At 40.8% G+C, this 27,129-nt stretch overlaps 1 protein-coding gene across 2 annotated transcripts in view; it reads right to left on the bottom strand.

The window, feature by feature from the left end:
- Nucleotides 1–13,733, bottom strand: part of THSD7B (thrombospondin type 1 domain containing 7B) — a 533,620-nt gene extending 519,887 nt beyond the window's left edge. Inside the window, exon 1 of one of the 2 annotated variants that reach the window (XM_081936133.1) lies at nucleotides 13,584–13,733. The gene's annotated coding sequence lies outside the window, so the exon portion shown is untranslated. Of the gene's footprint in view, nucleotides 1–12,712; nucleotides 12,786–13,583 lie in introns of those variants that run through there. The other variant, XM_081936134.1, reaches the window with a different exon arrangement.
- Between the last annotated feature and the right edge of the window lie 13,396 nt (nucleotides 13,734–27,129).

Here is a 27,129-nt window from a genome sequence, read left to right as displayed (position 1 = left end):
ACCTTAAAGATATTATGAGTACAATTTTAGCAGATTATCTCAAGAGAGATAAAAAACAAATATGGTGGGTTATGGATATAGTATATAGGATAAATTCAGCATATGCTAGAAGACACAATGTTCCGTGGGAGATACATGTTAAGTTTGTCAGGAGATCCACAAGGGACCCAAAGGGAGGGACCATTGAAATACAAGGGTGAAGAGATCACCATTCTCAAACAGATCCCGAAAAAAACAAGAGATAGAAGGAGGAAATTTTCCTCCCTAGCAAAAAAATTATATGAAAAAGGGATCTGGTTTAAATGGCTGATTCTGGAGGGGATGTTAATCTTCTGGGAGGGAAACAGGATCAGAATCAATACAGTCCAGGAGGCGGAGGCCTTCATTAAAAAGAATTTTCCACTCTCAGAGGAGGAATTGAGTGGGAGTAGTGAAAGAGACAGTAAAACACAAGATAGTAAGATCCAAGACGGGAAGGAGAGGAGCACTGAGGCTCTCTCTGGTGACAGGGAGGAGGAAGCAATATCGAAAAGGCTCAGATCTCAAAAATAAAATTATTTGGAACAATAGCAGTTAGTGATATATTAGAAAACGACAAAGAGAAACATGTAGGAACACAAGACTAACAATATAGAGTAAGATTTGGTTTACTGTTTTCTTCTATAAATTTGTTGTACAATGTTATATAAATGAGTATCGTGCTAGGATCTCTACCAGCAGTATGAAAGCTGCCAAAAAAATTTGTATACCTATTTACCCTTCCCTATATATTTGAAAACCAATAACATTTTGTTTTGTTTTTTAAAAAGGAAACTCCATGGTCCTTAACTGAACTCCACAATCATTAAGTGAACCAACAGTTCACTAAGGGTGCGGTTTTGCCAAAAACAAGAAGTAATTGCCATTTGTTTTGCAAAATCATCATAAAATGCAGTCACATGACCGCAGGGGGCTGCAAACGTCAGACTGATTGTTGAGCACCTTAAGTGCAATCATGTGACTGTGGGGAAGCAACCATGACAACTTCAAATCTGTGTCATAAGTACCCCCAGATAGGTCCATCAGAACTCTGAATGGTTGCTTAACTATCTTTCATAAGTTGAGGACTATATAAGGTTGGGCGTGTTGTGGCCCACCAGCGGCCAGTGAAGCTGGTGGCAGACTCAGAGAGTGAGGAGGTTGGGGAGGAACATGGGCCAGTCCTGGAGCCCGGGGAAGGATCTGATGAGTGCTCTGTGTCGGAGGCAGAGATGGGGCCAGAGCTGTCAGACAGTTATCAGCTGCCTTCAGAGTTGGATATCAGTGGGGCAGAAGAACAACTGGAGCCTATTCCCAATGTATGCATGGGCAGAGCTGCCAGGAGAAAAGAACAACTAAGGAACCACGGCCAACTCAGAAGTAAAGGCACAGATGAACAGTGAATGGCCTCTCCCATAGGGAATAAAGAGGAGCGAAAGGGTAGGGGAATTTGCAGGAGCAAATTAGTTCAATTTATTAAGGTGAAGATCTGTTCCTGACTTCTTGCCAAGTAATTGCTGTTACAGCTTGGTGTTTGGAAGATATTGGCCTGGCAACTCTCCAAACCTGATAAAGGTCTGTAGTTGTGAAATGTCATGAAAGACTGTTTGCCGGGACTTAGCAGGAAAGGAATCCCCTTTAACCTAAATAAAAGAGGTTTTATTGGGATGAGGAGTCTGCTTCATGATCATGGGAGGCTTAGGTCAAAACAGGGAGGTAATTTAGATTGAAGGGCAAAACAGTGTGCTGGGTACCAAGTGGGACAGCAATCTGCATCTCCTGGAAGTCTCTGGACCTCTTCCCAGGTTCAAGCTGCTGCACTGGGATCTCCAAAAAAGTGAGTTTGGCTTAAGTGTTGCAAACAGATGCAGCAGGCCTGCCCAGGTGTGCTCCAAAGAACCATTTTGCCTTTGAATCCAGCTCTATTAGTTTACATGTATAATCCATTATACAAATAATGCATTTGGGATCAGATATTTAAAAAGGGTGAATCTGAGAGCTGCATTTACAAAATTAGACCACATCCCTTCCTGTTTCACCTTGGCCTAAAATGAGTATAATTGTATGGATGTTTATCCCCATATGCACTTTTTTTTTCCTTTTAACGATTTGCAGTCATATAACTAAATCATTTACTTAGGTTTTCCTTTTAAAAATGCTATTTTGAAATTATTCCCTTAGTCTATATTTCTAGCATTAAACTACCTTTCTCAAGGGAACTATTCTGCTTTTCATACTGCAAGATGCGCAAAAAAAAAAAGGCAGAAAATATACACATTCTTATTTAAAACTGAACATTGATCAGGTCCATTCTAGTTCTCAGATAAATCTGTTCCCCTGGGGCTCAGAAGTGGCTGTATGCGAGCATTTCGGGGAACAATCTACAATTGACTGAATAGGCAGAGCCCCTCTGAAAACCTCCCCAGTGCTTCTCAAGATTCATAGCTTTCCCAAAGCAACATATAACGCAACCACTGGAGGGTAGTTGCAACCTCTCAAAAGTGCTGCATTTTCCTTCCAATGTTTTATTTACCTCCCTCCCCCCTCTCAATATTGCTAGCATTGCTGGTTTTATTTACCCCACCAAATATTGCTGTGTTATTTTAGGAACGGAGAAAGAAAAGCTTATAGCTGGATGAAAAGGACCCAGTGCGTTTCATAAAGAAGTAAAAGCTTCTATAGACACAGTCAAAAGGGAATTTGGATCTCTCATCCATTCCAATTAAAAGGTTTTTTAAGTCAGATCTAAATCTGTGTTCAGTCGCCTCCTAACTCTCTATTAATCCCGTTTCTGCTATCTTCATTTTCATCTTTCGCAGCTGCTTCCTACTGCAACTACTTCCAAGTGCAGATCAGCACAGGTGGCTTCCATGTCCATAGCTCTAAGCAGGGCCGGATTTTCCTATAGGCTAACTAGGCTTCAGCCTAGGGCCTCAAGATCAAGAGGGGCCTTTTATTTTTATTTATTATCCGTGCCACATTTTTTATAAAGGTTAGTACCAATTACAACATGTTTCATTTAATATATTGATATATATCACAGTAATGATGTATTTTATTATCTCTCATGTAATTTACAAACTTAAAAATGGGAGGTGAAAGGGCCCCATAAGTGGAATAGCCTAGGGCCTCTTTTCATCTAAATCCGGCCCTGGCTCTAAGCTCTACAAAACCAAAATCAATGGAGACCTTCTACAGAACCTAAACCACTTAGAAGGTAGTCATACAGGGCAGTGGTGGGTTTCCAATCTTTTTACTACCTGTTTGCTTGTGCGTGCGTATGTGCTTGTGTGCGTGCGCTCTTGTGCGCGCTTGCACTACCGCAATGCTTTTGCACATGTGCAGAAGCATCCAGGCAGGTGGGTGGAGCCTCCCGCCACTGCCACTACCGGTTCGCCCAATCTGGGCTAAACCAGTAGAAACCCACTTCTGATACAGGGCATGAAAATACTTATACTGTGTATGTCAAAACTTTCTTCTATTGCCTTCTCAGTGGTTTCCAATTGTGGTGTGTGTGTGTGTGTGTGTGTGTGTGTGTACCATTGAGTCAGTGTGGATTCCTGGTGAGTGCCTGGGCTTGTAACCACAATTTGCTTAGCAAGATTTCTGTATATGGTTTGCCACTGCTTGCTTCCTAAGGCTGAGGGAGAGTGGCCGGCCCAAGGTCAACCAGCTGGCTTTCTGCATAAGGCAGGGATGGAACTGATGGTCTCCAGGTTTCTAGCATGGTGCCTTAACCATTGCACAAAGATGCCCCTCTGTTTTGGCTCTACTCAAATCTCTATTTTGGCTTCCCACGTTTTAGAAATGGGAAATAAAGTTATCTTGCTGTAATTTTTTTTCTTCCTTATCCTTAAAGGTTTACATTATTAATATCTAGTGCTAATAATCTCTAATTAACCATGTATAAATACCACAATATCCAAATAAAAGAATTATTGTGCCTTATGATAAAGGTACAGTATATAGGAAATTGATTAGGAGTGAATGTAACGTCTGAAGAATAATTCAAGCCATTTTTACATGGAGAGGCTTTTTAATATGATCACAAGAGAGCAGAGGCCATGTCTGCAATCTGCCTATGTCCCCAAAATGTCTCCCCAGCTATTCATATGATTACTTCATGAAGACATCCAGGCTGGCTTGTGCACATCCAGGCAGATGTCCTACTGTTAACCAGGAGTGAGAGATTTGGAGATAGAACATGTCAAAGACAACATCTGAAACAACTGTAAGAGCTCAGAGTATCCCTTTCTTTTACAGATAGAATCCCAATCACATTTACAGAGGCTGGGAAATTGATTTAAAAATTAGACACACATCACCCCCTGAGAGCTAGGGGAAGACCAATCCTTTTATAGAGTTTTTTTTTTAAATTTTTAGAAAGGACTATGCTACATGTTCACAGCAAAAAAATCTTGGGAGAAGCAGAGGTGCTCTCCAAGAGAAGCTCCAAGTTATGGTCTCTACTGTCTTATTCCCTGAAAGATAGTGGCTTCTTAACAATAAGCCAACCATTTGTCTAGGGTTAGACAATTAACCCTAGGCTGGACCATAATTAAAGAAACCGAGTCAAAATCCATGTTTATAGGCAGAGGGGGGAAAAGGAGTCCTTAAACCACAGTCTGAATCATGGTCTGGTTTGGATGATGCAGTAATTCACAGTAGAGCATTGTGCAAGCTAAGTTTATATCTCAATAAGACAACTCCAATATAGATTAGTGCCGGTCTAATGCTTGTCTTAATACCAAACATAATTTACCAGCTGGATTTATACCAGGCACTGAATATGACCTTATCTGCTGTCTTAAACCTACCCAATCTATCTTCAATAAGCATTATTTGGCACTATATTTATTCAAGCATTTATATATCTCCCTAATGAAACAACGTAAGTCAAATCTAAACCATAACTTTGCAATAAAATTCTATAAAACCATTTAAAGATAAGATTTAATCAGAAGTAAGAGATTTACACATTAAAATGCAGTTCCAAATAAAGCAACCAATTAACCCTAAACCCTAACCAATTAAAGAAAAATAAACCAACATCCTCATCCATAAAATACATCCAATGTGCGAGCAATTCAATCCCCACAAAATTGTCTTCAGTGACCTCCTAAAGGACAACAATGAAAAGCCCCATCCAGGCTTCTGAGCAGACACAGTTCCATAAAAATAGGGCAACCACTGAGAGGACCTTCTTCCTTCAGATTCCCCCTCCCATCTCTTGGAAGGAGGACCCTAAACCGCCAATTCAGCACAAGACAGAAAGATCCATCTCAAAGCAGATACCTCCATAGGTGCAGGGAATCCTCAACATACAGCCATAATTGAGCCCCAAGTTTCCATTGCTAAGCAAAACCGTTGTTAGGTGAACTTTGCCCCATGCTATGATCTTTCTTGTCACAGTTGTTAAATGAATCACTGCAGTTGTTTACCTTCTAACAGAACTAACACGTTCTGAAATGAATCTGGCTTCCCCATTGACTTTGCTTGTCAGGAGGTCGCAAAAGATGATCACATGACCCTGGGACATTGCAACAATCATAAATACATGTCAATTGCCAAGCGCCTGAATTTTGATCACATGACCATGAGTATGATGCAAAGGTCATAAGTGTGAAAAATTGTCATAATTCACTTTTTGTTCAGTGTTGTTGTAATTTTGAATGGTCAACAAATGGTTGTATATTGAGGACTACCTGTACTGATACATACTTCATATATAAATTAAAAAGCAATGCAAGATTATGTTGACACCACTGAACTAATCCATTTTAACAGCCATCTGCTCTTAAAACCAGATGACAACTATATCCCGGGAGAATTAAACAAAAAAAAAATACCCAAGAAGATTTCATAACCTGATTCTTAAAATCATTTCCCGGGATGATTAATTGTGTTATCAGTCTTTATATAAATGAGAAAACTTTTGTGAGTGTTTCCCATTGACTTCTCAGACCATCTGTTCCTTACAAAGTATTTTCAAGTACTGTACATAAAAACTATTTCACCCATTTGGCTTTGATTCCATTCGTAAGAATGCTATACTTTTGTGACTGTGGTTATATTACTCTTTTATCTATTTCTATGAGTAGTCTTATGTCTGAATAAGAGTGAATATGATGATTATGAAAGTGAAAACGGAAAGAGAAGGAGGAAAACAAGACCTATAGAAAGGGCTGTGATAACACCCTGTATATGTAACTATTTCACAACTGCAACAATTAACGTAGGTAAATATTTATCACACACATTATTTCCTGCTGATAATTAAGGTCACGTGGGGATTTATCCCACTTCTTCCCCAAAGGCTATGAAGAAATTTGCCAGGCTGGAGAATGAGCTAAGTATATTTAAAATATAGCAGGACAGGGTTATTTGTCCATTTTTTTCCCCTTTTTCAGAAAGAGGGAAGCTGAAGGCAAAGTGGGGTTAGACAGATCCCTCCGCCATCCTGGTTGACTCATCAGAGAATGGATACTGCCATTAAGGCAGCTGCTGTTGAACATCTGGCATGGATAGTCATTTGCCATCACAAGTGGTAATGACTGGGTTCACACATTGTGCTAACCTCATAGTACCTTTTGCTTAGTTAATTTAGCCTGAAGTATGAATCCTTATTTACTTCGTATAACATACTTAAAACAAACAATAGCTTAGAATGCGGATAGGCTCCCAGTACAAACTATCAGTATTTATTTCAATGACTATTGAGATTATGGCATGAGTAGAACATGGCACGGCACTCCAAAATTCTGTGTGGATTTGGAGAATTGTTAAAGAATGTTATCGCCTACCAAAAGAGAAGGGGAGCTGTAAGTGTCTGAATTCCTGAAGGGGTTCAAGAAATCAGCTTCTGACTCCTACTCTAAGCCTCAGTAATATAACGAAGCAACCTGAGTCTAAAAAAAATCACAAAAATATTTCATAAAGTAGCATGCAGCTCTTTGCACTTACATTTAGCAGTTGACACTATAGAAAAGGTTTCCTCAGATTATCTAACTTTTTTAAAAAAAAGATCAGAAAAAGAATCAAGTCCATAGCCAGAACTGTAAAAAAAAAAAAAAAAGTGGAGGGGGGAATTACAGGCAAACAGCATCTTGCAAGCAACAGCTACAACGCATCAAACTTGTTTGAATGCTCTTCCTGATCCAAATGTAATGAAGGGGGATGGAACATGACTCCAGGGCAGAAGTCAGCAGCCTACCATAATGCATACATATGGAGCACAGGAGCTAGCATCTGTCTAGTCCTCCAGGTACAGCATGGGGGGGGGGGGTGAGTACTAAAATGGTGTGCCAAAAAATACAAATGGAGGTTACTGTCCTATGCACAGTTAAGCCCCTTCAATCCTATCAACTTCAATGGGGGTTTAATCATCCAACCAGCTGGATTAGCCTCATGTCTGAATGCATTGGGGGCTTCTATTCAGATCAGCACATCCCTGCTTAGCCAGGCATGCCTGTTAAATTTAGCAACATCAATTGTAGGCATAGGCTGAAATTCAGAAAAGGCTAATTTATAAAATATCCAAAATGGAAACAAAATCTTGTGGATACACATACGATGGACTTCCCCCACAGAATTAAACCTCACATTTTCATCATAGTTACCTATGAAGCAGTCAAATATAGCACAAAATTAATACCACAGTATTAATTTGTTTGTCATAATCCAATGATATTTTATGGATTGTGAGCAGAGTTTTTCCTCAGGGAGGAAGAAGGTATATTTTCCAAACAGAGTAGCAGCTATGGTCTCTTAAACGTTCTTACAAGTGTCCTCATTTAAGGACCACTTGTTCAGCAACCATTCAAATCTACAACAGCGCTGAAAGAATGGTAGTTATGACCAGACCTTATACTTTTAGCTATGATGATGGCATTGCAATTTGCAATCTTCTTCTTTGCCACCAAGCAAAGTCCACAAGAAAGGTGGCCAGAAGTGTGAGTCATCTAAGGTCCTCGCTTAATGACCCACACGGTCCTCACTTTGTGACAGCAGTCGGGACTATCATCATTGCTTAACAGCAGAATTTCCAGTCACAATTAGCATCATTAACTGAGAACTATTTGTATTCCTATAGCAAGTTCCAATGGTCCGCTATGGCTTCAGGCCTACACACTCATCCCTGAGAATAAGCCTTACTTCAGTCAAAAAAAAAAAGATTTTATTTTTTATTTATTTATGGTATTTATAAAGTTTATAAGCCGCCCATCTTACCGCAGAGTAGCTCTTTTACTTTTCAGCAGACAAATGGGATTGAACTACACATTCCCCTCATAATTGAGCCATCTACATTATTGGATCCAATATGTCTAAGCTTCACAGCAGAGTTTGACAATAAATCCTGATGCTTCAGACACTTAACCCATTATTAGGGAATAGGCTTACTCAGCAGAAGGCTGTTGGATAGGACTTGGCTAAGTCAGACTCTACTGCAGACAGAAATGAAGCCATGTACAGGTAATTTGTCCTCTGCGGTGCAAAGAAGTCAAAGCCTTTAGATAAGTCTAAGCTCCAGAGCTTAAACTCCAGTCATTTTCCTCCCTGTCTCACCAAGTTAACAATGATTGACAGCTCATTTGGCAGCCCTGGACAGCTCTCCTGGATTTCTAAAAGGCTTCCTTGGAAGCAGAACTGTGGGCGACTCCTTGCAAGATTCAGCCCTTATGAAGATGACACTTCCTGTTTTATGAATGGGTGACAAGGTTAAGCCCTCTTATCCTTGTTATTAGGTGGGAGGGGCAGCCTTCAAAACCAGAAGGGAAGCAACTCTTGACTTTTCTATCCATGTTTACTATAAAATAGGAAAGTACATCAAAGCAATCCTGCATAAAACAAGAGAAAGTCAAAAGTAATGAGAACGCAAAGGATTTGAAAGGGTGGGCTAGGAAGGAGGAAGGAAGGAGGACCACTTGATGGTTTAAAAAAATGAGATCGAAGCTTATTATTACAGAAGAAACATTAGTGTTCACCTATGGGGAGAGGAAGTTTCTTACTCTACATTCATACGGTTGTAATTCTGCCATCTTCTTCAGCCAACGTGGTCAGTGCATTTGAGAACATCAAAGGGAAGAGTGGTCCAGTACAAACACTCATTCGTAAATAAATAAATAAATAAATATATTTATTTATTTACCGTGCTTCCCCGAAAATACGACCTGTCCTGAACTAACGCCTTGCCACATTTTTCACGAGGGCAAAAATGACCCAAAAATAAGCCCCCTAGACAACCCCCCCTCCGGAGAGGCAGAGCACCACTCACTGACCTAGCAGTATCCCGAAGGCGCCAAGCCACAGGAGCCGGGGGGCGGAAGAAAGGTACTCACATTGCTTGGCACCTTCAGGGCACTGCTAGGTTGGGGAGTGGCATTCTGCCTGGTCAGAGGGAGGAGTTGCCGGGCACCTGCTCCCTTGCGAGCGGGCTCCCGAAGAGCCAGGCACAGCCTCAGGGACGAAGCAGCCATGAGATGACCATGCTCACGAGCAGCCGCCCGGCAAACCCCCTCTCCAGCCAGGCAGAGCGCTATTCGCTGACCTAGGTGGTATCTCTAAGGCGCCAAGCCACATGATATACATGCATATATGTGAATTTAAAATATGCGATTTGATATGAAAAGCAGGTGATGACTATGGAAGAGATGCATGGAAATACTGTAACCAACTGACACACTTTCTACAATTTGTAATGGAAAATGCCTTTTTATTTTTATGTTTGTTTGTCTTTGTTCAAAAATAAATAAAAATTGGTTTTTTTAAAAAAAAGATTGTCCCATTTAAAACTGCCTTCCAAGCAAATATGGTTAGGTACACAGAATTAAACTTTTAACTTTGTTTTGTATTGTAGTTAGCTATTATATGAATGATTATGCTTCTTATTTGAATCTTTGATATTGAACTATTTTTTATAATAAGCATGTATATATCCATGGTCTGTGATTGCTTCTTGCCACTATCTATGATTGCTATCCTGCTATTCTTCCCATCACTGATTTAAATACTATTGCATTGCTTGGATGGCACTTCAACAGTGAATTTTAAAGGCTTTGCCTCCATCTATCTTTTTTTATTGAATAGATTTGCCAGAGTACTTTTAAAAAATGGTTTTATCCACACACACACACATACCCAGAGAATCCCTCTTTTTATCAAGTTTAAGTTTATTTAAGGTCAGAAAGGATATCCTATTTTTAAAAATCCATACCCTGATCCTAAATATAATGCAATGGAAAGAAGTCTCATTGAATCATCAAAACCCAAAACTAAGTACAGAACTCTATGAAATCTAACAGCACCTGTCTCCAATGAATATTTACTACTCAGAAAAGAAGTCCCAAGTTTACATGGGCTTACTCTCAAAATAATAAGATGGCAAGAATAAATACCATGGGAATTATTGGGAATTATTATGAAAATGGTATTTGTAGAGCTGAGAAGGTTGGTATGCTATGAATTATAGCTATAGAGTCCAATCCTATGCATTGTTATTTAGTAGAGCCAACAAAGATGCAATCTTGAATGCATTTACTTGAGAGCAAATCTTCTTGATCCATAGAAGTAAGCTATGAGACAGGTAACTTACAGTAAGTAAGTATAAAATTTGGAGATTGTTAATACTGCAAAGCTAAACACTTATGTATAATTTTGCACAGCATCCCTTGTATTTCATTGAATTCAATTGATTTCCCCCCCCCCAAAAGTGTCAAAAACAATTCTATTAGCACACTCTCACTTGGAAATGATTGTAATGCGCTGACTTTAAAATAAACATGCTCAGGATTGTGCTGTCAATCATTAAACTCGTTCAGGCAAAGACTTTTTCATGAGCATATCAACTTTTTGAAGCACTGTATCTTCCATGCAATTATTGTAAAAGAAACCTCAAATTCTTCCCACCTCATATTGGTACCATCAAGAATCTTTAAACACAAATCTCATCATTCCTTAACCAATGTATATGCTGGCCAAGAATTATGGAACCTGTGATATGTCACATCTGGTAAGCAACAGATTGAAAAACATTGTAGAGAATTAAAAGGAGGAAAGGAGACTAAAAAAAAAATTGAAAATCTATTGCTGTCAATTGCTTTTTACCAAAGAAAAAGCATCATTCATCATTTGATTTTCTTTCAAAGCTCAGTAGGTAAGTAGAACATGAAGATGATCCAGTTGACCTCCAGATTAATGACTTTTTAACTACTGATCAAACCATAAATTAAACAAGTAGTAAGAGCAGTATAATCCACTGATTCTTTAGAAGACTAAAACAAAGAAGACAATTCCAAAGGTAATACAGTATTAATATGTGAAGAAACAACTTCCAAAACAAGAAGAGGGTTTTCTAAATAGACAGGCAAAGCACTATCTGCACAATTTGAGAAATCTGAAAGAAAAGTGATACCTGAATTCAATCACTGCAACTTTCAAAAAGCCACTCAAAATATGTGCTCTTCTCTTCCAAAGACTAATTTGTCTTTCTGCCAAGAAGTAGTATTCTGCGATGAAAAAAAGCCCCCTTAATGAAATGTCTTGATTTTATTAGAAAGCTAAAAAGTTTTCTCTCTTTCGTGAAGCCACCTCGAAGCAGCTATTATTAACAGAGAGCGTGAAACACAAAAGCAGTGTCCCTGAAGATTAGCTGCCTTCTAGTTACTCAACAAACCTACACTATCCTTGACACCACTGCCTGAGACATAAATTCATCATCTTGACATTCAACTACTGACTGAACCAAGAAAGACAGAAAGACACACACACACCCAAGTATTGCTCAGCATCTGATAACTACACAGATGCAGTTTACTTGGCAAAGACACAGACATGACTTACCATCACCTGCATTATTTTTTTTAACTTCCCAATCTAACTTAGCCTTCACCCTGGATATTCTGGATATTTTGATGGTGGTCTCCTAACCAAATATTAACCCTTGCTTAGCTTCCAAGCCTTGGAAAAAGTTAGGTGCTGCCACCTGCTGAGACATTAAGAAAAAAAGGAGGGGGATAGTTCCCCAAATCATAAACAGAGATAAAGCTTCTGTTGTATATTCAATACCAGACATCACTTATAAACACAAACAACTGACACACAAACAAGGTGAGGGTTATACCTCTAGCGGCTTATCGTATGTGTGTCTAATATTTATTTTAAAATGCCAGAACTGTGGCTGGTTCTTTCCTCTATTTTCCATAAAATAAAAACTGAGCTCCATCTGAACAGCAACCTGTGAAGCTTTTTTTTAAAAAAATAACAAACATAGCCCCATTGATTTTAAAAAATCTGTTCCAAAGAAATGATACCGATATAGTCTCTGGAAAAAAAGACACCGTTCAGTCTCTGGAAAAAAAGACACCGTGGAATAAGAATGGAAAGTATTTGAAGAAAGGGAAAGAAGAAGAAAAATCAGTGCGTATATGCTGTTATTTCTTGCCAGATGCTTAATCCTAAACAGGACAGCTGTATTTTTTATATTAAGATAACTGGCATAGTGTAGTCAAGAAACACTACTTAACCGTACAGTTTCATTTAAAAGTCACATTACAACCTATTCTTGAGCATGTTAACAAGGAGAAATCCAACCCCCCCACCCCAACTGAATTAAAACCTTCTAAATTATCTACCAACCGAATGCCACATACTGTATGTTTACTCTAAAGCAAGTCACATTGGTGTCAGTGCTACTTACTCACTTCTCCGGCTTCTGCGAGGGTCAGTCCCAAATCAGCATAGGGTCTCCCCTAGTTGCACCCATCCTTTTCTGAAACCTATCAGGACACTTTGCAAATCTGAGCACCATCCACAGATTTTTACACTATTTCCTTGCAAATGCCTCCAACCTACTCTCACAGAACTAGCATACTGCGGTCGTCTGCAAACTTCTGGGTTGTATCGGTGGCAGGAATAAGGGGAGGGGGGGATGTGGGGGGAGAGGATTAAGCAATCGCAATGCAGATTAACAACCATCCCAAGGAGTGTGTGTGTGTGTGTGACTTTTTTTTTTAAGGGAGCGAAGAACACAAATTCTTCTGAGAAGCCACGGAGATCCTTTGGACATGTCAGCAATTTGGATCGGGTCAAATTTGACCGTTTCGCCTTACCCTAGATTTTAACGACGGCTGGATTTTTTTAAAATTTAATTTTTTTTTAGACAAAACAAGAGGGGAAGGCGAAGGAAATGCCATTTCAAGGAAAAGTCGGATCGGGGACTGGGGATCATGGACAACGCGCAATCTTCTCCCCGGCTTGTCTGCCGGCGCTCGTCTCTTCCGAAGTAAGTCCCTGCCGACTTCAAGATGGGAGGGGGGTTACTCTCCGGTAAGGCGGCAGGCAGCCTTGGAGATGCGGGCATCCTCGATCCTGCCTGCCGCTTCCCGTGCCCCGATCCCTCCGTAACCTCCAGAGATAAAGCGTGGCGGGAAAAGCACGGGGAGGAAGAGCCTTCGCCTGACCTGTCTCCCCACCATCTCTCCCTCCCCATCCCAAGTTGGCATCCTGCGCCAAACGGAGCGAAGGTTGAGAGGCTCCCGCACGGAAGCGAAGCGGGCTCGAGCACTTACCGGACTCGCCTGGGTCTGGCGACGGGAGCGGCGGGGACGCGCTTCCCCGGGCGGAGGAAGGTGAAGGTCTGGCAGCAGCCCACCCATAGCCCGGCGCCGATGCCACAGACCCCCGCGAGGTGTCAAGCTCCTCCGGCGGGGAAGGCTCGCTCAGGCTCGCCGGCGAACGCCATCTGCTGTACGGCGCCGCCACGCCATTGGCTGCGGGGTGGCTCCCGCCGGCCAGCCGCCCCGCCCACCCGCCTCAGCCGGGAATGATAAGTAGAAGCGGCCGGGCGGCCAGGCGGGCTTTCCCGGGTGCGTGGAATCGCGGAGCGAGAAACGTGAAGAACCCACGCCCGCGAAAGCCGAGTGGACGCTGAGAGAAAAGGGCGCTCCGAGTCCCCTTCCGTATCCCGTCCAGCCCCACCGCCCCAGGTCGGCCTTTCGGCCCTTGAGGGTTTAAGGCGGTCGGGTCTTGAGTTATCCCCGGCTACCACGCTGGAGTTTGACATTGCCAAACACCACACGAGTGGCAATATATCGCTTCACGGTGCTTTTACAGCCCTCTCTAAGCGGTTTACAGAGTCAGCCTCTTGCCCCCAACAGTCCATATTGTACCAACCTCAGAAGGATGGAAGGCTGAGTCAACCTTGAGCCTGGTGAGATTTGAACTGCCAAATTGAAGGCAGACGGCAGGCAGCAGAAGTAGGCTGCGGTACTGCATTCTAACTACTGTGCCGCCACGGCTCCCAGAACTTGAGGAGGCTCTGACTATGCCGGGTTAGGCATAGCTGGGAGCCCTTGGCGATTCTTATGGGGGGAAGCTGCTCTTGGGCTGTGGGGACATTCTGTCAAGAGCAAAGCGGTTGCTGCCCGAGGCAACTGTGGTTGGTCTCCTGAAAGGGACCTACAGTACCGCATTTTCTGGCGTTGAGTTTGTCTGCTTCCAGTGAGTTAACTGGCCTTGACAGTTGTAAGAAGTAATTACGCATCCTCCCCCCCCCCAAATGAAATATTTTGAGAAATATCAAAAGAAGCATAAAATTATATTCCCCCTACTGAAAAATGGGGAAATTTTTTTAACCAAGGCAGAAAGCAGCCTCAACAGCCTCCAGCAGATGCCTGATGGATGGATGTGTTGTGCCCATGAAGAAAGACTGGGCCAATCTATTCACAAACAAAACACCTTCAACTCCAGGTGATGGATTAAGAAGGATAGAACATGACCTTTAGGACATAATAGGATCAACCCACCACCATTGAAATGGCAAGAGACACAAACGCTTCTTCATTGCAAAATCCCAAGAACAGTTCAAACTTCAAAGTCACAGAAATCTATTACGGTCCATCCACTCATGCAGCCATTTTGTCAGCTGTCCCAGAACTACATGCTGTTGTTGGTTCTGCTCATCAGTAAACAGACTCCCTTTTTTCTAACCAGCCTCCATTTTATTTCCAGCACCTTTCTCCCAGCTTGGAACCGGACCAGATTTTTCTTCCAACAGCATTTTACCACAGCAATTGGCATGGATCAGCCTTTCCCATCATGCTACCAAGACAACAGGCAACCATGTGGGCAGAAAAGGTGTGAAGGGGAGGGAGCAACTGTGTTACAAGTAGTCCTCAGTTTATCACAATTAAGTGTTAGATACTTGCTCTAACTTCAGTGGTTTCCACCAAGGTCCTCTGTTCCGGCGGGAACAGAGGTTTAATCCTATTGGTCGAAGGGTCTGACAGCTCCCTATAAAAGGACTGCTGTCAGACTCAACCTTAGCTGGATTGTTCTCATTTGTTGTACTTAATAAAGAGCTGTTGTTACCGTTAAGCCTGTGTGCCTATCCATTACCCAATCTAACAATAACTGAGCCCAAAATTTCCATTGCTGAAGTGAGACAGTTATTAAGTGAATTTCTGCTCCATTTTACAACCTTTCCTGGCACAGTTGTCAAGTGAATCACTGCAGTTGTTAAGTTAATAACACGGTTGTTAAATGAATCTGGTTTCTCCATTGACTTTGCGTATGAAAAGTTCACAAAAGGTTATCACATGGCCCTGGGACACTGCAACTATCATAAATGATCCAGTTGCCAAGTGATCAAATTTTGATCAATTGACCATGGGGATGCTACAATGGTAATAAGTATGAAAAAGAGTCTAAGTCGCTCTTACATTGCTGTTGTAAGTTCAAATGGTCGAGGATATTACTTGTACTGTCTTTGCCTTCTTACTGGCAGCCTTTACCATCTTAATGCATTGGGAGGTTGGCATGGACAACTTTGCTTACTTTCCATGTTCTGACTTAGTGCTTCTTTTGGATGACACACCCAAAGACAAGGGCTATTACATGAGAACATGGTAAGGGTTTCCATAAATTGTCCATTTTGGGGGACCGTAGATCCAATCCTTTGCCTCTTGCTGTATAAATTGAGGTAGATGAAGTGTAGAAAGATTACACTAGTCATCAGAAGCAGTGATAATAGTTCCATATGCAACCCTTTCTCTGCTCTTCACCTGGCATTCATCAATATAAAAATGAATGGGCAGCCCTCATCTTTACATACTGGCTGGGGAATTCTGTGAATTAAAGTCCACAAGTCTTAAAGGTGCCAAGGTTGGACACCCCCGGTCTAAATGCTCTATGAACTATTCTAATGTTCTCTTGACACTTTTTTACTTATCAAACTCAGATAGGTCCTATTTCACTCAACAGAACCCAAATCTTCTGGGATTTGTTGCACTTCTGTGTAAGTCTTAAAGACTTGAAACGCTGGATTATCAAATGTGATTTCTGCACCCATACAGAAATGAAAAAGGATAAATTAGGATCTTTCTGCTCCTTTGGAGGCAGATTGGATTTGTGCTACTTCTGTAAATGAATAAAATAGCAGAATTCTGGGTAGGTAATTGCAGTCATACTACCTCATACTGCAGGCAAAAAGCTGCATTCATTACCTTCAATTACCTTCCATTTTTTAACAAATAAATGTATTTTTAAAAGCAGCATATCAGAAAAAAGTTATATCTTTTTATTACTATTATTCTGATTTTCAGTTGCAAAAGGTTTGTACTATACCTTCATCTAAAATCTTAAAACATTTTGATCCAGTCTTCAATCTCTTTGCTATGTTGACAGTAATATCTGTTACCGATGAAAAGTAATGTCTCCACCTCTATAACTTTAAATAAGGATACTTTAATAGATAAAATAGACAAGCAGTCCTTGAAATGAGCTATTTGTCACCTGTGTTTACTTCTCCATATAATCACTACCATTCATTACACAATCCTGCCAACTATTAAGAAGCTTCTTAAAACTGTCAGGAAATAATGCCAAGCGTTGTCTTTTCAACCAGTTCAGTCCTTTTTACAGTACTTCATTTGATTCAAACAAATGTTCATAAAGACGTTCCTTCAATCTTGAGAAAAGGTGGAAATTACTTGGCTGCCAAATCTGGACTTCATACAGAAATAAGATGTTACGATCCAACTTTTCAGTTGTCTCTCTCTCTCTCTCTCTCTACAAAATTGTCGTATTATATCATATAAATTTCTTTCTTGGGATTCCAACTTTAGCTTAATCATTGTTTTAAGGTTTTGAGTGTTAGACAAGGTTCATTTCAAGGAGTATTTGAAAGCATTACTTTTCACTCAGCCCGCATACAATTATTCCCCTGTTCTGGAGTTTAGAGCTTCTTTATTGAAGGAATGTGATTCAATTAGCAATGACCAACTGTTCAACTGGTCCCTCTTGGGTCAAATGTCTTTTTACTTATTTGGGTTATCTATAGATGAACAGTTGCTACTTTTGATATTTGTATTAATCAGACTGAGGTTTGTTGCCAGAGCTGAGATCAATTATGTCTCCACTGTGTAGCAAATAGAATGCAGGAATTCTATGTGAGGACTATATTTTAACATCATTGGAAGGTGTCTGCATGAACTTATACAGTGAGCTAATGATTGCAGGATATTTCAGTCGAGTTTTAGACAGCTGTAGGATTGATTTCTGCCTTCTACAACTGGTTGTAAAACAAAGTCACCTCTTACAATTCGGCCAATATCGTCCTTCTCCAAATGTGAACATTATGCTGATGATAGTGATAATTGCAAAGAATAAGGAGTTTAAAGATGCTCTTGTGGCACCAAGCAGCACCATTCTGGGGGGTGCTGTGTTTATTTAGAAGCCATTGGCAGCACGACCTTTGGTTCTCCTGTATAGACTCTGGAGCATTCCAATTGTGATAAGTAAAAAAAAACCCACTGTTACAGGAAATAAGATGTACAGAGAAACAAGTACAAAAGACCTATCAGCACCACGCTTAAGGGGGCAAAATTTCTTCTGAATAAGGAAAGATCTGCTTTATGAATATAAAACTAGAGGTGAATATTAACATGATCAGAAATCATATCCTAAATTTGGAGAGCAAAATGTTGTAGTATATAAATTTAATAAACAAATAAAATTTAGCCTTGGGTGGTAATTTCTGCACATTTTACTTGTATTCTACACATGTCGTCTCCCGATTTGCTGGAAATACTTCTTGAGAGATTTTCATGTCTCAGATTCCCATTAGCATGAGTGTGTCACTAATATATCAAGTTGTACATGATTTAAAGTTTATATAGTCATTTGTTTGGTTGAAAAATTATACTGGCTTTCTTTCCCCATTTTTATTTTGTTTTTTCCCTATGTTTGTATTGTGTTGTTTTCCGGTCTTAAAAATATTGTATTTTTCTTTGGTTTCCATTTGAAATAATTTAGTTTGAACCAGATGGGGTAAAAATGTTCCTTTTGAAGTCAGTGAAGCAAAGCAAACATTTCCCCATTTTTGAATCTTACAGATTTGATAATTGGTATCTACACAATAAAAGATGTACTTCATTGTTGTTGTTGTTTTCTCTTGCCAAAAAGGGAACCCGTTTATCTTTCATGGATTATTCTGTGGTTTGTAAAATAAAAACCTTTGTTGACAGTACTGTGCAGCAGCTCAGGGATATTACGGCCATAAATAGTGAAAGTTGCTGAAGTTGAAAAAGGAAGGCATTGGTGACAATTGGCTCCTTCCCATGTTGAATAAGGGCTGCCAGCTTTTCAGCCCTGACCTACACTATAGCTTTAATGGTGCTTGTAATAGCTGGGGATAGTATGCTAAGAATAGTTGGTACACCCATATTTTTAATTAAGCAGACTACTCAAAAGGGTCTGTGACATTTCCTTCTTCTAAGCCCCTAGCTGAGCGATCTACTAGAAATCATTTCATCTGAAATGTGTCATCGGGAAGATAATCTGTCCTGTCGTGTCAAACATTTCACTGGTTCCACCTCAAGTCCTGCTACCCATAGCACAGTAATGCCTCATTAACTACTTTGTAGGTGTCAGGTAATAGCAACCAGAACAATTATGTGAATAAGCCAAAGCCGGTTTCTTTTTTAAATTGTAGACCAGGGGTGTCCAAACTTGGGAACTTTAAGACTTGTGGACTTCAACTCCCAGAATTCCCCAGCCAGCCATGCAGTTCCCAAGTTTGGACACCCCTGTTGTAGACCATCTATTTACAAGAAACTCACCAGCTTGACTGCATTCCCATGTGAGTCGGCAGGTAAGGACTTTCCTGCTCTTGGCCTATGTCGCTTCCTCCCCCAGATGGATTCCATACTGCCCTGCCTCTTTACTTCCTGTTCTTCTTTAGCCAGTAATTCCACCACATTAGATTGTAACCTAATGACTTCTCCCTTGTCTTCCCCCTAGCCTACAGCAGAGGCAGCTGGGACAAATGCAGCATTCAAGGTTTCCTCTTCCAGGCCAAAATTAATATTTTTCTTCTTGCTATATGAATGATGTAAAATACACCTGAACCAGAGGTGGCGTTCAGCAGGTTCTGACCCCTTCTGGAGAACCGTTAGCGGAAATTTTGAGTAGTTCGGAGAACTTGTAAATACCACCTCTGACTGGCCCCGCGCCCATCTATTCTCTGCCTCCTGAGAAGAGAAGGATGAAATGGGGATGATTTGGATGAAATGGGGATTTTGCAGTAACCTTCCCCTGGATTGGGGTGAGAATGGAGATTTTACAGTATCCTTCCCCTGCCACTCCCACCAAGCCATGCCCAGCAAGCCACACCACACCCACCAAGCCACGCCCACAGAACCTGTAGTAAAAAAAAATGAATCCCCACCACTGACCTGAACCAGATGGGTAGGGATTCTGCCCAGCTCCTATTGATCATACTTTCTTTTCCCGGTCCACTTTTCCAGAACCATTATCATTTTTGGTAATGAAGAATTTCTTTCAAAATAGTCTCTGTCTTGTGCCAAAAAAGACCCCTTCCTCCATGTGTTGTCTGCTTGCACATAAAAAATACCTCTAACTTCCCCTTCTTCTGTCCCACTGAACCTGATCCATTTTTTCCCTTCTCTATGACCAGGCCTTAGAACAGGGCTGTCAATCTCCCAGCCCATGGGCCAGATGTATCACATTCGGGCCATGCCCACACCCGGTTTAGTAAAGTGGAAAAAAGTCTCTATACATCACATAATGCTGCTGGAACCACATGAGTTTGACACCTCTGGCTTAGAAGAATGGTCAGAGAAGTGGGAGGAAAAGAAACAGGAAGTAGTTCTTTGGGCAACAGTTCTTCAAACTTGAAGCAAAAGAAATAGGGGAGGTAGAAGTGGGACAGGAAGTGGTTGGTTCTTAAGTCCCTTTATATCAGAGAACTATTTACTAAAGAGCTACTTCTCTTCCCTCCTATACAAGCCACTGGGAAAGGGTTCTTCGGCCAACTCCCCCCTCCCATGGTATACTGCCTGCTGAGTTTGGGTGTCCCCAAAACAAAACAAGTAATGGCCTCTTTTTTTACCTGGCATATAGATACTTGTAAATCAAGATTGCTATACCTGACCCACAGTGGTGGGTAGATTATGCCTGGTAGGGCTGCATCTGATCTATGAAATGTGTTAGATATTAGCAACTGTCATAATGGTTTCCACCAAGGTCCTCTGTTCCGGCGGGAACAGGGGTTCAATCTCATTGGTCGAAGGGTCTGACAGCTCCTTATAAAAGGGCTGCTGTCAGACTGAACCTTTGCTGGATTGTACATAGTTGTTCTGTTACAATAAAGAGCTGTTGTTACCTTAGCCTGAGTATGTCTTTCCTTTACCCAATCTAACAGAATGGTCATTTCTGACCAGTAAAAGAATAGATTTACCATTTTGCAAGGAGAAGTACATAGCATAGATTAAGCAGCTCAGTATCAAGATTTGACTAATTGTCCTCCAGTCTCTAAAAAGTTGCCTGATTATTAGGAAGAATGGTTTTAGCTCTTTTTTTTTCTTCCTGAAAGTTTCAGTTTCAGTTTCAGTTTATTAAATTTATAAACCGCCCCCTCTCCCGGAAGGGACTCGGGGCGGTGTACAGACAAAAATAAAATAGACAATAGACAACAAAAATACAAAACCCCAGACAAAACAAATTAAACACACAGTCTGTACAATAGTCATGAACTAACTGATAATTAAAACCAATTAAAATACCCTAGAATTTAAAAATTTAAAATGCCAGCCAGGAAGGTCAGGATTAGGTTATACTTATGATTGCAATTGGGCCAGGCCCGCTAACTGGAACAGGTGGGTCTTGAGTTTCTTACGGAAGGAGCATAAATGAAAATGACATTAGGATACTTTCCACCAATTTTTCTTTAAAATGTCCCATATTAAAATGGCACTGAAGCAGAATGGAACAGATAGGGCAGTGTAATATATGTTAATAAACTTTGGTGCTGCTTCATATTCTGGATGAAATCCCCTGTCTATGCATGGGGGAAAAACCTAAATTCTGGGAAAAACATCTAAGCTGAAATTGAGAACATCATAGGATGGTTCTCCTTGGAGCTGTAGGTCAGATAAATGTATCAATAAAATGAAGACATCCAACCTATACATTTCAGTTATCTTTCCTAGCTGTAATGTAAAAAAAAAAGAAAGAGGGATAAATATAGCCCCATGTTACTCCATAGTCCTCTGGCATTACTTGTGAAAATATTCCACCTGAAAGAACTGAGATCCATTGAAAATGGTGCACTTCCACATTACATTAGCCAAACATTGTAGTATATTCCAATATTCAATATTTCAAATATTAATATTTCAGCATGTAGAAGAATATTAATCAATATTAAATGCTGTTGAATGGTTGAGCAGTGATGCAATCCACTTGTAGAGTTTCCAGCACAGATCATCCAAGGGAGATCAAACCAAACCTGAATCTACTTTCCTGCCCTACAGCTTTTACTATGCAGGATTGATAAGAAGGGAATAACTGGACTCACTTACATATCCTCAAATTAAACAAAATGAAGCTCATTCATTCAAGAAACACAAACTGGCTGCAACCACAAACTAACTCATATAATGCTTTTATGAGGAAAAATGTTCTTCAAACTTATTACAAGTTGCTGAGGGTCCTCAGGGTGTCTAACCTTTCTGTAACTGAAAGAAAAACCAGCCAATTCTTTACTGCTAACAACAAACTATGATTGCTGCCAACTGATTCTCCTGCTGCCATCAGGAGGTAGGCATCCAAACAGGTTCCATTGCAATTCAATTTTCCTTACTCTACTATTGTCCACACAATCTGGCATCCAGGTATCCTTCTTCACCCTGAGCTCCTCAGGGGAAAAAAAAAGAGGGATAAATATAGCCCCATGTTACTCCATAGTCCTCTGGCATTACTTGTGAAAATATTCCACCTGAAAGAACTTTGAAAGCAATGGAATTAGATATTTTAAAAGGGCTTGTCTTCTTTCCACCTGGAGCTTCCAGGGATCACTTTTTTAGAAAGATTTAAAAAAAATCATGACATTGTTTGTATCAACAGATATATCCTAAATCAGAAGGAAACCTGGGGTTTTTCTATGTATTCTTTTAATGGATATGTTTTATTATTGAGCTTACAATTTTCACCTGTTTTTCAATCTCAAAAAGGCAGACAATTGCGCAATCAGTTTTAGCATTTATGGTTGGAGGGACTTTGAGGCAATCAAAAAGCGACTTGAAACTGTAAGTGGTCTACATGTACTGGTTGCCTAGACAAGGGCTGAACATACAAAGCCTTCCAAACATCTTTGAAAAGACTTCTGAGCAAAGTTATCAGGGTCAGCTTAAATTAACAGTTCTTGATATGCACCAGGAACATTTGAATTGTAATCAGAAAGAAGATCAAAGCCCATGAAATTCTTTCAAAACTGACAAGACACGTTCCTTTTGGCCAGACTGAGTCAGGAACTAGGCAGCTGCATTTTACAGAATTAGAATTTTAAGAAATCTTCAAAGACAGTACATACATTCTTGTTAGGGACAACCAGATTATTTCTGTCCTTTAAAAGATTACTGTATAGCTAGGCTTTTATAATAATGCATTCATCGCTACCAACAGTTCCTTGAGTCCTTACAAAGGAGGCTGGATTTAGAAGCACCGCTGAGTGCAAACAGGATCTTGGGGGCGCACTGAACCCACTTCAGACAGATTGAATGCGGTGTTATGAACAATGCTAGTAAAAGGTATTGTACCTTGAAAATGCTTTCTTTGCCCAGAAGGGGAGAGGAATCCTCTTCTTTTAGAAGACATAGCAGCACCTATGAAGAGCATTCCTCTGTTTGGAATATAGAGAAGGAACAGAATCAAATCCATATTAAGTGCATTTCCTAGCCATAGTAACTACAAACAAGAAGGTGAAGGTTTATTATGTAGCCATCCTTCATGGGGGCATCTTTTTCCTTTAACAGAAGAGCAGCAGAGGGAGAAAGCACTAATCCTCTTGGAACAGAGCACTTAACACCTATGTGGTAGCTGATAAATGCTGCATTCTGAAGGGATTAACACAAAAACAGCTGAAAAAATTGTAGCATTAAAAAAAATCCCTAAAAGCTGTCACTTCACTTTTCTAAATGAATAGGGTCATTTTTTTAACCCTTTATTTCTGTTTCCATACTGAAGCAAATGATTGGAGTCTCATTGGTGCTTTTTAACGACTGCAGTTATATGTAGTTTAATTTAAATCTCTTGAAGTCTACGTCCTTAGCTGGTGAGAACTTTGTACTGTCCTTCAACCTACCACCACCACCATCAGATTTCCAGAAAATGCTGGCCATTAGTTGCAACAGTTGGGCTTGAAGAATCCTAAACTCTATTGCCAAGGGCAGGGGTAGGTTCAAATTTTTTAGCAAGGGGTTCTTTGCCCAGTTGCTCGGTGAGGGTGACCATGGTGGGTGTGGCCTAGTTGGCCTCCTGCACCATGGTGGGGGGTGGGCGCTTTTGCCCTTCCCAGGCTCCGGAGGCTTCTCCACCCTCCAGGAGGGCGAAAATCCCCAAGCTCTGGAGGCCCTCTGGAGACTGGAAACGGGCCCGTTTATGACCTTCCCAAACTTCTGGTAGGTCTGTTTTTCGCCCTTTCTGAGCCTCCGTGCGCACCCTGCACTTCAAAATGGGCCACATGGGGACTCCTTGGAGGGCGTGGTGGGGTGGGTGTGGCCAGCCAGGAGTGGGATTTGGGGGTTCTCCAAACTGCACAGAATCTTAGCTACAGGTTCTCCTGAACCCCCAGCAGCCCACTCCTGGAAGGCTCATCTCTGTATTGGGTCTATTTCCAAGAAACAAATTAAAAACAAAGCATTTTCTAAATGCTTCTAAAACCAGAGGCACAGAACCTAACAAAACCACAATGATCCTAAAAGCACAATAATAATATGTATTAAAATGCAGAATAATAATAGAGCCAGTTTGATCTAGTTAAAGAGGCTAAAACCAGGAGACAGTGAGTTCTAGTACCACCTTAGGGATGAAAGTTTGCCTGAGTTACCTTGGCCTGTCACCCTCCCTTAGCATAACCCACCTCCCAAAGCTGTTGTGGTGGGGAGAATAGGAGGAGGAAGATGTATTGGATATGTTTCCAGTCTTGAGTTATTTGTAAAAATAATAAAAGTGAGATATAAATAAAATAAAAAATAACATAGAGATGTATGAAGGAAATATTGAGGGCCACTCAGAGTCTCCTCGCAAAGAATGAGCAGCAAACAAATTAAATGAATGAATGAATGAATAAAATAAAATAATTAAAGAATGAATTAAATAAATAAATAAGTGTTATCGTAAGCAGTTATTTTAAAAGCAGTTCTTTTGGATATTAGTACACATGCAGAGTTTGTTGCAGAGGGCATAACTTAAAATCTTGGTGTTGGAAGAAGTGCCCATCTGGGTTCAGTTCCAAGTGGGGAGAAAGACACTAGAAACATGGAGGCTGATTGGAAAGATGGTTTATTGAGGGACAGGACCACATGGGTTTGAAGTCCTGGGCAGCTGACCACATGGAGTGGAGATTGAGTGTTATTTATACCCTCTCTTGGGCCTTGCCCTTGAGCTTCCTGTTCCTGTGGCAAGGGCATGTATTCTATTGGCTTCTGTCAGACTCCCATGAGGCTATGCAAGGATCATAGCTAACTTTGTCTGAGCTCCCAGGATTGGTTGAAACTTGGAGGGTGAAGGTGTAATGAAGAGGCTTGTGTTCTGAAAGGGTGTTGGCCAATTCCTATTATGGCTTAATGGCTTTGTCCTGGCTTGGATCTTGAGTGTGGGCTAACCCTATTACCCTGAGGTTGAAGGTCTTTTGTTTTATAGATAGGATGATCCAATATTTCTGGGGCTATTGACAAAGGAGGGGGCTGCTTTCCAAGAGCGTGTTTCCCCTTTTCTCATCCAGGAAGGTATAATATTCTGCCTTTTTAATATTTCCTAAAATATTTCATTATTCTAGGAGAGGGGTGGGTGCTAACTTCCTACATTGGATTCTTAAGTAAGTCTCACATTTGTATAACAAATCCAAGACTACCAAAGTCTGTTTGCTTGCAGAGTCTGACTGCTATTTGCCCAATCATGTGGTCTGCTGCATTGCAAATATCAAGGAAATCAGAAAACTGCTTTTCGGCTTCTTCATATGCTTATAAAAATATAAAAGAGTTGAAAATAGAAAATAAAATATAAAAGTGCTGGCCAGCTATAATTTACAGCAGTTGTCCCACAGATCTCCTGCTCTGGGTATGTATCAGGAATAAATGTGGATGGAGAGAATTTTCCTCCTCTTTTCTCAATGTGATTTTTGTTTGCTTACATTTCTATCCAGTGCCTGGCATGATGCTCTTTTCATCTTGCTGTTGTTCTGACTTGTATGTTACATAGCTAGACTCTCAAAGAATGTTCTTTTTCCTCTCTTCTTATTGCTGGGCAAATCTACTTATTTTCAAGCCCGCTATTCACAGTCACTATTTTTTGCTCAAGATATTAAAGCACGTGTTTGCTTTTCCAACCCTTGATAAAGCAATGCGGGCAAACGATGGCACTATAAGAAGCGATTTTTTAAAACATTCCTATTTTTCGAGGGGGGTAGATAAACATACAAAGAAATATAAAATATTTTCAGATGATACTCTTATTACAGTAACAAAACAGACTGATGACTTCTACCATTTTCCATTCTTAAAGGCAATTTTTTTTTCTCTGTCCAGGCTTTCATTCACTAAAGTAAAATTCGGGCAGGATTTTGAGAGAGCAGTTTAGCCTTTTCACAATATCTGCCCTAGCAAAGATTCCCCTCTATGTCTCTTTCTAATACCTACAAGAATTCTTTATCTGAGTCCTTCCCCCTGTCCCCCACCAGTATCCTGTTGATCTAGTCCTAGTTTTCTGCCATTCCCACAATTGTGTTTTTTAAATTTTAGATGTGCGCCTCTGAAGCAGCCTATAGCTGAAAACACCTTTTAGCTGTTTTACTGGATCAGGTAACCGGATTCACAAAGAGATCCATTCTCTAGAACCATGATGGGGGACCTATGGCACGCGTGCTGGAAGTGGCACGCAGAGCCATCTCTCCAGCCATGCCAGCTGTCGCCTGGTGCTCTTTCGGGTTCTGGTCAGCTGGTTTTTGCCTGCGTGGGAGCGCCGGAAAGCAGAAGAGCAGCTCCCTGGTGTGCATACCAGGAAGGTCAGCTTCTGATTTCTGGCACTGCTCTTTTAGTTTCCAGTGCTCTCCTGTGCACATGCGCGCTCCCAATAGAACGTATTTTGTCCTCCTTTTCATTGTAAAAAAGTTGGTCACCTTACAATTTGGCACTCGATGCCGAAAAGATTCACCAACACTGCCCTAGATGTTTTTATTTCCCGATATCCCTTCCTCTGAAAACTCTAGGATCTATATTTGTAAAAGAGAATGAATGCAAAACCCCTTCCATTATTCCCCCAGGTCATGAAAATTGACATTAGAACTATGCATTGCATCACTAATTTTACCCGTGAGAATGCTAGAGGTGCAAATTCAATGGTAGTTGTTTTTCAGCCTCTTATATGACCTCCTGACCACAAGGGGGCAGCACAGTAGGGAAGGATTTATTTTATGTTCCCTGTTTGTTTATCACTCTGAATCCATGTTTCTCAACCTTGGCAAATTTAAGAAGTCTGGACATCAACTCCCAGAATTCCCTAGCCATCCATGCTTGCTGGAGAATTCTGGAAGTTGAA

Source organism: Natrix helvetica, assembly GCF_964273705.1.
Source record: "Natrix helvetica genome assembly, chromosome: 1".
NCBI lineage: Eukaryota > Metazoa > Chordata > Lepidosauria > Squamata > Natricidae > Natrix > Natrix helvetica.
This window is presented reverse-complemented; position numbering and strand designations above follow the sequence as displayed.